The 14,562-nt window shown below is 41.4% G+C and overlaps 1 protein-coding gene across 1 annotated transcript in view; it reads left to right on the top strand.

The window, feature by feature from the left end:
- Window positions 1–1,045: 1,045 nt before the first annotated feature.
- pea15 (proliferation and apoptosis adaptor protein 15) overlaps window positions 1,046–14,562 on the top strand; it is a 51,032-nt gene continuing 37,515 nt past the window's right edge. Inside the window, exon 1 of the mRNA XM_085759198.1 lies at window positions 1,046–1,493. The gene's annotated coding sequence lies outside the window, so the exon portion shown is untranslated. The remainder of the gene's footprint in view (window positions 1,494–14,562) is intronic.

Here is a 14,562-nt window from a genome sequence, read left to right as displayed (position 1 = left end):
GATGTTTGATTAGCTGTGGCCATAAGTTGCACATGACACCTACTGTATGTCTTAGGCTTTTTGGTCCTTATTAATAATAAAGGCCCTACTTTCAGTTGACCCAGCTGAAAACAGGCTGCACATTTTATTCAGCATGATTGAAAACATACATAGGCTATAAATATGCAGACATCAACAGAGTGGGGTAGGCTATTAAAGGGACAACGAGGAGTTTTGGAAAAGCGAAGCGTTTTCACACTACATTTATGAGCCTCCGCGCGCACCGTACATTTCTTTGACCGGCGCAAGACGGACTCATGTTTTCATTCATCAATAATTAAAGTCAGAGGTTCAAAGAGGTTCACATACCGTCGTAGTTCCGACCATAAACGGCGATTCTGCGGCGTTATTCTCATAACTCGCCACGAAGGAAACGCTGGTTGGCTCGACCAGCATTTCCGCCACCACTAATAATAACAAAATAACGATAGAGACAGATCGATATATTTATCGAAAATGGGCCCATTAACAAGTGTGGGTAGCGGAGATTCATCCACATTAACGTGAGACTTTTTTATAACCGAATAGAAACTCCTCCTTGTCCCTTTAACTGAAATAATAACCACCTTTAAAACTTTATTTTGTTTGTGTCCCATTACCACGAAACTGGGTGACAGGACCTGTTGATGTTTATGATGTTTTTAAATGGTGCTACCTTACAAATTAGTAGGTGTGTGGTTGTAAAGTTGGCTTAGAAAGTGAAATATTTTTGCAAATTTTGCCAATTTATACACAGGCATATTGACTCTTTGTGATAGTAGTCTACATATGGTGTTCTTGGTAAGTAAATAAGGATTTCAATCAAAATGTTGCTTCTCTTGTTCTTTCGGTCAGTGGTTTTACGGAGGGAGTGATGCATTGTTTGCACTAGACGATCTCTGGACGAATCAGACAGCGTGCTTAACCGTGACCGAGAGAGAGAGAGAGAGAGAGAGAGAGAGAGAGAGAGAGAGAGAGAGAGAGAGAGAGAGAGAGAGGAAAAGGCGTTTCCACGTTTCAGCAGCCGGTTACAGAGCAGCAGCAGCAGCAGCAGCGGACACACAAACGCACACACAGAGAGACACACACACACGCTTACGGAGGAATCACGACATTAACTGTTTTATTCTCCACAAACACTGACTGACACCTGAACGCCTCTCTCGCGTGTCCCCTTCACGGCCCATGAAAACAGTCTCTCTCAAGACTTGAAACCGCAAAAGTAAAAAAAAAAAAAAAAAGCCGAACCCGACCGACACCGAGGAGGAGTGGACTTTTTCTTCTTGTTTTTTTTCTACACCAGCAGCTCGTCTGTGTCGAAATATAATTCAAACATAGAGCTGTTGTTGTTCTTTTTTTAAAAAACATTTTTATTTTCTCCCGTGCCCTCCTACTGCGAGAACCAGAGGAGATAATCTTCCCGCAGACTCCCGCATCTCTCTCCTGTCTCTAGCTGACTCATTTTGCTGCCCGGGGTGAGTAGCCTACATCTCCAACTATCTATCTTCCTATCTTCTATCTACACCGCTTCCTTTCAAGGTGGGGTAGGTAGCCTATATGGGTGGTGTTACTTAGTGGTGGTAGGGGGGCATTTCTTTAAGACAACCCCAGCCCGGGGTGTAGCTCGTTACTGGGTCCGTGTGTAGTCCAACAGCAGCCTCCTCCATTCATGGATATGGATCATTTCTGCCCTCACATACCGTCACCGTCACGGCTTTGTCAGGGCTCTCGGCTACTTCACAGCGCGTCCGTAAAATTCAGTTTTCCGGCTCGTTTTTGCCATCAAACGGGTCAATTGCGCCCAGAGAGGTGGAAAAAAAGTTAACGAAATGGGGCGTTCAATGTCCTTGTGGGGACTCAATTTTACACAGGATTTACTTGGTGGGGGTAAAACGTTATTATATGGTTGAAATTGATCCAAATGACTTCCTGTTATGACGAAATGAAAATAACTTAAATGTTTTTTAAATGAATCCAGATTGTGCTGTGAAGTAAGGAGCCTTGTGAAATGTGCAAATCTTTGTTGACTTGACACAGCTCAAGTCGTGAACTTGACACATAAGTGGCAAGTTGGTGAATTTCCCATTCTCAAGAGGGCATTTAACTCACCATTGATTAAACTAATTGGATTGGGTTTAGTGTTGCCCTGGGCATTCATGTATCCTGTCTTCTTCTCATTGCTACCAGGCCAACGATTCCCATAATGCCCCTATAGAGAACCGATTCAGTGGCTTTCTTATATCAACCCCTACTGACCTATAAGACATCGCTATATTGTAGCCTATGAGATTAGTTTTGTTTCCTGGGATTTAGTAGGCTAATGTTTCTATTGGGTCACCTTTGTATGTATAAAGATCACTGCAGTTTTCTTGGACCTGATTATCCAGAACTTTCTGCTCGTAAACCTTCACAAAATTTCATTCAGAGAATTCAGAGGCAGTAATAAAGAACTGGTGACCACCTGCGACCGTCCCGGATGGCTCGTCCGGCCGTCCCGGATGGCCCTGTGTATGTGTGTGTATGTGTGTTCGTGGGTGTGTGTGCATGAACGGATGGGGAAGGGGTGGGTCTTTTATGAATGGATGTGTCTGGCCGGGCCAACACTGTGTCTGTATATGAGGATTGGTGGTGGCTGGAGCTTCTGTGCTGTAGCTGTAACGGTATAAATTCACCCAATATCACAGTTTTATCTAATTTAATTTGATAGTATGTGATCCTATGCTATTATTGTTGTCTACTTTTTGTTTCTGTTTGTTCTCAATGTAGAATTTGTCAATGGTACGGCAAATATTTTTTTTGTATACAGGGCAGTTCATAATGCTAGACACCAAGACAAAGTATTAAAGGAACAATTAGCAAATACAGTCTGTTTTATAAAGTTAAGATTGTCTGTTTAAGGTTGAATTTGGTTTAATGGCTCTTAAAAATAACTGTTAAATCTCAGATATCCATATTCTCACAATGGACAGGTCAGAAATTGTAAATATGATGCAGCAAAAACCATTGAGATAGATGTAATTTTGACTTGCTTTAGGGAACATAACAATGCAGAAGTTGACGTCTCTCTGGTTGTGATTTTCATTTCTAATTGGTCAATAAAATGTCAGGAAACATAAATGCATATTGCTTTTTTACGTTGTACAACAGTACAAGACAAGACTAAGAGAGCATTAAATTTCCGTGACTAAGACAATAAAGAATTTTAATTTCTTCTTAGATACAAATAAACGTTTATCGTAGCAGCTGCTGATGAATTCTCTGTTGAAGGACTCAGAAGTCCCAGTTTAGACTTGAGGCAACCTGTGTGCTCATAATCAGTGTTGTTCTCTTTTGATGCTGACCCTATGTGACATACACATAAACACCACATTTATCTACATGCTGGACACAAACAGTCAACTCGAGCGTGTGCACAACATGACAGCTGTCAGTCTACTTCCTGTGAGGCTGCATTCCAGTCGTGTCTTCTCTCTGCACTGAGCAGCTTTGCTTTTTTTTTTTTTACAAGCTGTTAAAAAAACCAGCATAGCGTAGCAGGGACGAGCCGGATGTAATTTATTGAAACAGTAATGTACGACTTTGAGAGATTCTAGGCGAGTTTTCTTGGACCAGTGAAGCTCCCTCGTAAATCAGGCTCTGACTTTGGACTCTGGACGTTTTTTTGGAAGGTGGAGAAGTTCTGAGGACGTTTCTTAAAATAAATGTTTGACACAAGGATGAGATTGGAATTAGCATTAGATTAAAATCAAGGCATTTAGGATGTAGGTATGCACTCTGAGAGTTGTAGTCCTCACAAGTTAGATATACAGACGTGTGTGTGTGTTTTTGTGTGTGTGTGTTTGCACCTTGACTCAGCTTTTTGGGAGCCGGTCTCCTCTCCTTTGTGATACATATCGATCTCTTTTCTCGGACAGAGAAAAAACAACAACTGGGCTACGCAGCAGAAATGTGCTTCCTCTGTCGGGTTCACTTCCTCCTGTGTGTATTGGTGGTGTCGGTTGTCCCCCCTCCCCCCAGCCCCCCCACCCCCCCTTCTATCTCTCACACACACACATACACATCCTCCGTTGTCACCAGGGGAACGTTTGTGGTCGATTGTTTGCAGTCGCTGAGTCAAACACAGTTTTCAGGAGGATCAGTGTTAAACTGGTGGTACTCGAACTTATCAAAACACATTTCACGACTCCCTCATCAACAAGCTGCTTCCTCACCACACATGCCAAACAATGGAAGATAATGGAGTAGAATTGACTTAATCATCTCACCATAACCATCAAAAGCTAATTGTAGTGCAGTTTTCTGCCTAACAACCAAAATGACATTTTTAGCGCCACTAAGAAAGTCTCGTTACCGCAAACAGAGACCTATAAATTCACCCCAGTTTACCGAAAATGAAAGTCTGGTGTCGAGGATGGCAACTTCTGCACCCACAGGAAATGAGGAATAGAAACATAAGTAGACTCACTCAACATCTGATTCATTTCCCTTTTGGTTTCACTTGGTTTGAAACATCTGAACATACTGTAGCATGTAGCCTTCAGACTTCATCTTGCTAAAGTAATTTGCTACAGTAGTTGCCACCTGCAAGCTCAAATTCACAATGTTAAAGGTTCTTCCCAAAAGAAACCAGACTAAAACATAATGAAAACATATTTTATAGGCCTATATGTAAATACTTTTGAGCAAGAGTACTCAAAATACCTTCACGACTTCCAAAGGTAGCAGCACTATGGATATCTACCAACTTCTGTGGCCTTTTAATTGATTGTTGTCAATTGGAATCAAAAGTCAACCTTCTGGTGATGCTTGAGGAAGAATCTCAGGATTACCAAAGTTAGTAGGTTTCGGACTCTCAATGTTTCTGTGAAGTTTCATGACAATCCAGCCAAGAGTTGTTGAAATATACCAAACGACAATCCTAACCCTACCAATCTGTCCACCGGCTTGTCCCCAGTCAACCTATTGTGCAAGTCCTTGAACTGCTCAATGCTTAATGCTCACCCCTATATCTCCAGGCTGACAGTGAATGTCATTTTCAAATAAAGCCCTCCAGGCTGAGTATTTATGAACTTTTCAGTTGGATACCAATGTTATGTGACAAAAACAAGGTTTTGACAGGGGTTTTTATTATTTTATTCCATTAGCTTGTTGTGAAAATAGTGTATGTGTCAAAAGCACTGTGAATGCCCCACTGCATTTGGCATTGACCTTCTTCTGGGGGCATCAGTGGAATGAAGTGAAAGCTTTTCAGACCTTTTTGTGTGAAGCTAGGCCTTGATTTTGGTTTTGTATGTTTTACTTTTGTTCTTAATTACAGTCCTTTCTAGCAAATACCCAAATGGAGCTCCCTCTGTGCTGTTTTTGTGTTGCAATTGCCAAAATGTAGTCACTGGAGCTCCTAATATTTAGGAATTATGTCAATTACTTTCAATGCTGTCCACATTTGAGATTTAAAACAGCATTGCAATGAAAAGCCTCACCAAAACCTTGTAGCAGTAGCAGACTACACTGACAAGCCAACATCTGATACTTAGTGAAACCCTGATCCAACAACAGAGCGGTACTCTGGGTAATTGTGTTGGTGAAATCCAACAGATAACCTACTTGTGTGGTCTCAAAGTTGGGACTTGTTTGTCATGAACAAAACCAAATTACTTCAGCAGACCATCACTTCCTGTAGTGGTGGATCCTGTGACCTGCCTCGTCCTGGTGCACAGAGGGATCAGATATGTCACTGTCAGACTATCCCTGCCTTTTGTTTCCTCATCTCTTCCACCCCCCTGCGGTGCGTTTGTTTACTTTCACCATGTGTGCGCCGGGCTCTCCGGAAGCGATGAGTTACAGCGGGGTCAGCGTCATTACGCCGTGTTACATCACCGCCTGTGATCTGTTCTTCGGCTGCTCGCTTACACTGTCCGTTCCTGCCCCCCCTACTTTTCTGAGGTCTGTTCTGAGGTATCCATTTACAAATTAAACTACCGGGGCAGATGCCAGTTTCTAACTCAACAAGGAAGTGTTTCTTGGAGTAAATAAATACAAGCTCCAGACATGCTGGGAGCCAAAGGACGTGAGGTCGTGTTGACCCCAGAAAGTCCAAAGAAACCACCATAAAGAGAAATTATGTTTAAAAAAGCAAATATGCTGTTATTGGAAGTCGTTAAAACATCGCCGTTGTATCCAGAAATCCCTCCCCTTTATCTCCGCGGAGCTTTAAAGCATCTTTTGGGCCATTGTTTTGATTTTCTGGCTCGCAGTTTTACTGTTGTAGTCAAATCTCACAACTTTCATCTGTTTCCAGACATGGCAGGGAGCTTCTTTCTTCAGCGTAAAAAAAACCCCTCTAAAAACCCATGAAACCACTACTTTCCCAGCATAAAACGGCAGACAGCCAAAGTAAGGGACGAGCTTCTGATCATAGTGGAGCATTCAGCTGCTCAAGAGCCTGATATTTCCCACAAGAGCTGGTCAGGCCTCAAATGAGAACAAATATTGGACTTTAAATGAACGCTAATGTTGTTAGAAGCATGCTGGATGGAGTAATAAGTTACTAATGGGTTTACCATATTAACTTTTTAAGGGGATAATGTGTGAGTGCTGTGTTTACAGCATTTTTCGTGTCTAAAAATGACTTGCTGCCATTTGAAAGAAGGTAAACAGAGATGTCTCATGGTGTGTAGATGATGTTTGATATTTAATGAAGGGTAAAAGTCAGTGTTTTCTCTTTTGTGACCTTTGGGCTTGTGTGTTTTCATTCCACTGGAGAGAAATCTCAAATGTAGATCAATTATTCAATGTTTGGTGCCCATAATTTGAAATATTGATTTTTTATTTTAGCTGTGTCACTGTGCAGGAGAACAGTATGGACACCTTAACAAGTCGAGTGTTGTGTCAACATACCCAAACTACAGGATGACGCAGTGCAGCAGGCTCGGAAAATGCTAACAACTCTGTATTGGGTGGACCAGCTCAGGAAGCCTTGGTCTAAATCCCAAAGAGGGAAGTGATATAGCAAATAGGACTGAGTAGGACTGGTCCTTTGAGAGAGAAGCCAAGTTTTCCACCTCCTCAGTTTAAAAAAAAAATGTCCATAACAAAACACTAACCACTCTGCTCTTGGGCAAAAAGGAAGTGATGCCTTAAAGGGGAAGTCCGCATTTCCAGTTACATCACTGCTCATAATCAGATTTTCCTCCCTAACCCAGATTTCTTATCTTCTCGATACATCACAGATTATTCTCTTAGGTGGGTTTTGTAATGCATATCCACCCACCAGCCTGCAGTATATGAATATGCACCGTTTCATTTGGAGTTAATGTATTTGCCAATGTGATTACGTTGATCTTAACTTTGAGAATTAGCATTAAAAAACATGTATAAATCAGCTGGAGGAGGAGATTGACAGGTAGTCACAGTTTTAACCCGAAGGGAAGATTTACCTTGATACAGTGTTGGTATATGTACTGTATCATGAGCATGTGCATTGATTTATTCTAAATTCCTCAATGCCACAGAGGTTAAGCCTTTCCCTCTAGGACTGCAGCCATATGGACACACACACACACACACACAAAAGATACCACAAATTTAATCCCTCCGGCAACTGCTTGGTTTTGCGTGGTCGGTCGGTTGCTGTGCTACAAGTGACGCCTACACCAGCAAAAAAGCTACTTTTTAATGCCTGCTTCCACGTTTGATGCTGCTTATCTGTGTCATCTGCACCGCTCTGTGTTGTAATTGCATCCATGCAAATACAGCACGCTGCAGACTTTGCAAATTTCCTCTCTCTGGGGTGGAGCAGTGAACGTATCAGCGAGGTAACGAGGATGCAACATCCTGGAGTGATTTTTGCAGACTTTTATTTTTTATGGATAGTGGGAGAAACATATGGGTGTTGGCTGCCTTAACACAGCTGTGGAAGTGTTTCATAAGCTCAGTCTGTCTGTGTTTCCCAGTGGCCACAACGGTGGATGATATGATTTACGCACACACGCACAAACACGCATGCAAGTACACCTAAGCCTACACAGACGGGCAGAGCCACACCAGCAGCAACGGTGCAGATGGGCTGACGCGCACACATGCACGGACACATGGGCATGCACGCTTCCTCTCCGTTTGTACACGTGCACACGCACACACGCACTTTGATTCAAGCCTTTGTCCGTGTGCATAATCTACTCTGCTGCTCGACTCCAAATGAAACGCCTCAGTTTGTCTGATTGGATTTGATAAGAGTTGATTCGATTGGAGCAGGAGGGAAGGGAGGTGAATACAGTCCTGCAGTGTGTGTGTGTGTGTGTGTGTGTGTGTGAATGTGTGAGTGTGCGTCTTTCAGATGCTACAGGATATTCTGTCAAAGGTCACCTCAAAGTGTTGACTCTTTCTATCGGCCTCCCTCTCTCTCGCTCACTCAAATCAGTTTTAATTAGTAAATTGACTTTGAAAAAAGTCCCAGTGTCCAGCTGTGTCTCACCCCTGTCTGTCACCAATGTGGACAGTAGGGGGAATTCTTTTTGGGGAGGGGGCGGGGTTTGTGACCTCATGTGTCAGATTTCACATTTTTATAAAGGCATACTGTAGTTGGCTCCCAAATCTGTCTGTTGTTATGAAGCTATTGGCAGGAGACAGTTAGCTTAGCATCAAGCCTGGTGGCTGGTGGGAAATAGTCATAGTAGTTCTGAGTTGCTTTTATTATATATCTTACTTACCAGAACTAAGTAGTGATCTGTAGATGTGTCAACATAGATAGTGTGTTTATGATTAATATGAGGCTATAGCAGCCGGTTAGCTTAGTTGAAATAGTCTGACACAACGTGACATCATTACACTTTATTTTAACAATATTTTAACAGTTTAATTAGCTTTAGCAGTGATGTTAGCTGCATTTTATTGGTTTTGGACAAGGGCATGCTAACTTTTTGTGTTAAACTAAGCTGTCCATGTCCAATCTGTACGTAGCTTCCTATTTCCAGAACAGACCGATCAAGGAGAATGTGAAACTAATAAAAACACTATTATTTAAAAAAAAAAAAAAGCTATTATAAAAACTCAATATTGTCCTTGTCCTTCACAGCTTTACAGTGCAGTTACAATAACTTTTGGTGTTTCTGAGACAGCTAAAAATATATATATCCATAAAAGACCCATTGGTTTGTGTGTATATGACATGGCAAAGTTTTTGTTCTTGCCATGTGACAGACGAGCACTCAGACTGTGGCACAGTGGAGAAGCTGGCAGTACCCGTCGGGGGGTCTGTGTGTTTGCACTTCTTGGGTGACGATGGATCTTTGGTTTGTTAGAGATAGAGAGTGTGTGTGTGTGTGATGAAGTAGCTGGTAGCGTGGGTGGAAAGTTCGGGTCTGTAACTGTTGCTCTGATGAGCCAGTGTGCTGTTGAGGTGATTCAAAGCTGTGGCCATTTTTTGTGCCAAATGTTGTAAAAACCAAACGTTTCTTTTTTTTATGTGCCTCATTAAAAATCATTTAACAAGAATCACAAGCTGCTGAAAATCATTTTACAGCTGTAAATTGTCCTATTTTGGTTTGTTTGTTTTAAATCCACCCAGATGTCTCTTAACCATCCATCCATGACATCTGTCTCCGAAAGGAAGTTTCCTTCCTGACCCCATCAGTTAAAGCCCAGGATGTGTCTTTGCCTGCCTTAATGTTATTACTTCCCTTCTTTTCTCCATTGTATGTGTGTGTTGGGCATTGTGTGCATGTGTGGTTGAAAAAGCCTCAGCAATCAGGTTAACCTCCTTGCCACAGAGATAAAAAACACAAAACTACACACATACACACACACACAAACATGTAACACAGCTTCAACTCAAACTGATAAAATGTGATGCAGGCGTCAAACTTGCTCCGTGTATGTTGTTTATGTAACCCTCTGGGGACCTGTGTACCCACCTAGTGCTCGAGGTAATGCAGCTTGCACTAATGCATTGTACCATTACACAGAGGCTCAGCTAGAAGCTTTTATGTAATACCTTTTCAGAGGTTTTGTAGAAACTCAACCTGAGGTGGGCAACGTGCAGCCCATAAGCCAAATCTGCCCTTGATATCAGCCTGGTCCCACATATGTTTCTTTCTTTTCAGCACGTCTACATTTTAGGAAGGATGTTGTGTGTAATCCGTGTTGAGCCATGTCGTCTTAAACCTGCCAATTTTTCATAAATTGGCAGCAAAGCACTAAACCATCTGTAAAACATGCTTTTTTGTTTGGAAACAAAGAAATGGCCAAAAGCTCTGCACACAATAAAGTGGAGGAGTGCAACCTCCAGTATAAGAACGCTATCTATGTTTAAAAAGTCAGACAATAGTACATTGTTTATGTTGCATCAGATTATATTGTGATAGAAATTTGGGAATTGTGCTGTGATAAATAAGCTACGATAAGAAAGATGCTAAATGTGCAAAGATGACCGTTACTGATATATGCAGTATTTTTAAGTATTATTTAAAGCTTAAGCGATAACACCTGTCTGGTAAGATAAGCTGGACAAGTGCCAATAGGTTTGCAACTTTAGATTTCAATCCTTAAGAAAAATTTGTCACGTATAGACTTTGATTTACAAAAAAAGTAAATTTTAAGTTATTTTTGGTTAACTAGCTAATTTAGCGAATGTTAGCTATCTAACCCTGCATATGTGATTGATTTAAATGTCAGAAAGTGGGTGGGTGCCCAGGAAGAAGCAGCAAAAACATTGACATTGCATGTTTACCGTTCACAGTTGTAGTGACCCTACAGTCGACCTCCAGCCTGGCCTCAGGACGGTGTGTTGCTGTGTGTTGTGAAAGACTCCTGCAGTCAACATCATGCAGGTCAATATTCGAGTGGACAGACTGACTCATACACCACTGTATGTGCACTCCATTATTTCAAAAAGCCTCTTAGTCATCATAGCGCGACTGCACTGTCGATCTGCTGGCGGCATTTTTAGGCAGAGTTTGGACAGGCCGGGAACTATCACGGTGAAAAGTCAATTTTACCTAAGCATTAAGATGGAAGACAAAGCACAGGCAGAAAGTTTTTGAATATACACATCAGCAAAAGAAGAAAATGAGACAGAAACGATAAAGAACCTGGCCATGTTCCTTTTTTTAAGACCTCACACAGCAGTGTCACATTAAGGGCACAACAAGGATGTCTAATAGAGCAAATGGGTCTTTAATGGTTGTATTACATAAGCAGTAATTGAATCCAAGCAATTCTAGTGATGAAAGTGACATTTCAACCATACTGGTAATTACCACTAGAAGACAGAACTGTAAGCTTTATTGGTTACTAAGGCAAGTGGTTTGGTAACCAAGGAACTAATTAGCGATCTCTCATGATTATATACTACAACTACTGCTACTTTTTTCATAATCAGTTGGCATGCTGATAATGATAGTTAAAAAACAAAAAGCAGCAGTATCCCTTAGACAGTTCCTAGAGCTTCGTTACTGTTTTGTTTTTTTTTTTCATAATTTTACAAAACAGAAAAGGAAAGAAGTTAAAAAAGAATGTAATATATTATAATTTTACTATTTTGCCTGACAAAAATTAAAGAAATAACAAGAGTTATGTGTGTTTAGGAACATTGGAATATCAAATTATGGATTGCAATTTAATTTGATCAACACAATAATGATTTTTGTTGAATCCACAACTTATCTAGCACCACCAGCAGGTGAGAGTTTCTCTTATGAAGGTGTAATATCCACAGGACTCATTCAATCAAAGTTGTGTCCAGATATTCAAGGTTTCCTGAGGGTAGACTCCAATGACTTTCGTACTCACCCTGACTACAGCTAGCTGGCATCAAATTTAGTGCAGCCACTTATGTAGCACCTCGCTAAATCAAACTGTGAACTTTTCCAGTACAATTTAATGTAATTACACCTGTAAAACATTAGTAAGTTAGCATGCTGCTGTTAGCAATGAGCACACTGCTGTTTCTGCGTAGGCGGGTCTCATAGAGCGGGCTAGCTTAACGGCACCCCTTTTAACATCAACATGAGCAACATGAGGTGAAATCTCTGGCACTGCATTTCCCATCAATCAACAGGTTGCAAGCGCAACACGTCCATAAATATCCTCCAAAGTCCTGCTTGGCCAGCAGGAGCTCTCATTAGACCGTGAGTTATTACCTCAATAATGTGGAGGCAAAGTAGCAGGAGTCGCACATGGCTCGTCCTGCGGTGAATTCATCCGCTGTTGTGTTATTATAGAAATCCATAATGGAGCCATGATGTGAAGAGGCGATGAAGTTCTTGCAGGTAAAGCACGCCAGTTAGATGTCTCTCGTCCCCCTGATGCAGGGTGATGGACTGAGTTTCATTTTCTCCAAATTGCACCTATCTTCCTCCTCGGCACCGACGTGCTTAATCCACTAATGGAACAATATAGAAGGCAGAGTGATAGGGAGAGAGACAGAGACAGAGAGAGGAACGAAGTAATGTGAAATTTTGAGACACGCCTGGAGTCTGAAACAGAGACTGAACAACTTGTTTAATCTCTAATGGACTGTTTGGGGACTTCAACTCATTTATAAGTGTCTGTGTGTGTATGTGTGCGTGTCTATGTATCGTTGTGGGGACACATGTTTGAAACGGGGACATTTTAGCAACATCAAAGGACGTTTGATGGTTAAGGTGGTTTGAAGGTTCAGATTAAGTCAGGGGAAGTGGCTGAAGCTGAGAGTGTCCTTAGAACTATAATTTGACCTGTGTGTGTGTGTGTGTGTGTGTGTGTGTGTGTGTGTGTGTGTGTGTGTGTGTGTGTGTGTGTGTGTGTGTGTGTGTGTGTGTGTGTGTGTGTGTGTGTGTGTGTGTGTGTGTGTGTGTGTGTGTGTGTGTGTGTGTGTGTGTGTGAGATAGAGAGGGGTCAATGGCTCCAATAGATAACCATTCCCCACAGTCTTTCTAAGCATTTTACTCCACGTCCCCGTTAGTGAACGAGAAGGGGAAGCTGCCATTAAAGATTGCTTCCACTTTGTGTGTGTGTATGTGTGTGTCATATCCCCCTTTGGCTCGGATGATGGCTGTAACTGACGATGACTCAGACTTTACCCCTCCCCCTCTCCTCCTCTCCTTCCCCTCATCCTGATTCTCCTTCCTTTTCCTCCCTCCTCTCCTCCCTCCTCCTTCTCTCTTCTCTTTTTTCAAACTTTCCCCTCTCTCTGTCTCTCTGTGTCTGTCTCTCTCTCTCCTCCTCCTCCTCCTCCTCCTCCTCCTCCTTCCTCCCCTCTTTTTTTCCTCCCCGAGACTCAGAGCAGCAGCAGCAGTCCTTGTGTTTTCACTGGCAGCTACAGTAGATTCAGGATCTGGGTAAAGAAAATTACAGTAAATTCCTTTAATTAAAATACATTTTACGTTCTTCAAAACCAGTCGTCAAAAAAAAAAAAGTTCCCAAATGCTCAAGAAAACACTCACAAATTAATTACGAAAAAAAAAACTCTAAAATGTGAATTTCTTAATCAAGGAAGTATACATCTTTATATTTTTTTCATGTTCATCTTCTAAGTTTCAAACTTACCTCTCAACCAAGCAACTAATATAATGACAATTCAACATGAAGAGGATTATCAGTGCCTTAAAAACATTTTCAAGCTCTTTAAAGACAGAATAACTTGTTTCCACATAACCCTCTTACCTTCAAAATATTATTATTCAGTTGAACGAAAGGCCTTGCTCCTCGATCAGAGCCTGTAAAACCTGCACTGAGGGTTTTTTTTATAATTCCCCCCTAGTTTCTGATCTATGCTCTTAATTATGCTGCTGTGCCTTCAGAATAAAACTCATGGTGACAGTGAAAGTCAAAGTATTTTATAATCTCATTGTTTTATGTGCCTTACAATTCTTTTTTATTTTACAAACATCCATTTCAGACGAATAAAAACACATCTCAGATGAATCATTAAACTGGTTTGGTTCATTTCAGATCAGTAGAAGGAGAAGACCAGGAAGGATATAAACAGACTCAAATGATTTAGGTTTTAAGACTAAATTCAAATCAGCACAAATTGTGTATTTGATACTTGCAGTGGTTAAAGCTTGACTCTTATGTTGTGTTGTTGACTGTACAGTAGTGTAATATCCTGTCAGATAAGAAGGTTGTTGCAGGAGATTACAGCAAAGAGAGAAGGCAGGTACAGTAACCTCGGCCTGTGATGCTGGGCTTCTGCAGAAAATGAGACAAACAAAGAAGCACAGATTCATTATTACGAAAACTCAAGGTCTCACATCTGTGCTTGTGCAGCGGCGCCTTTCACTGCTTGTGATCAGTGCATTCAAGAGAAGACACTAAAACCCATCAGAGAAATACAAAACACAAAGAAAGGTAATCACAACAAAAGGATTACACTGGTTTTTGTATTGCTCGGTTTCCATTTCCCAGCAGCCTTTGGGAAAGTTTTTTTTTTACAAAAAGTTGATTTTCATCCTTCAATTTGTGTTTGACTTGGAGACAAATGGGTTTAAAAGGTTATGCAAAAGTCACAGTTGTATTATTACATATTCAGATGCTGCTGTGGATTCTCTGCACTTTGACCTCTTT

This window comes from Trachurus japonicus, chromosome 18 (assembly GCF_045865225.1).
Source record: "Trachurus japonicus isolate A0001 chromosome 18, Traja_1.0".
NCBI classification, from domain to species: Eukaryota; Metazoa; Chordata; class Actinopteri; order Carangiformes; family Carangidae; genus Trachurus; species Trachurus japonicus.
Note: the sequence above shows the minus strand (reverse complement) of the source record. Positions and strands in the feature narration are given on the sequence as shown.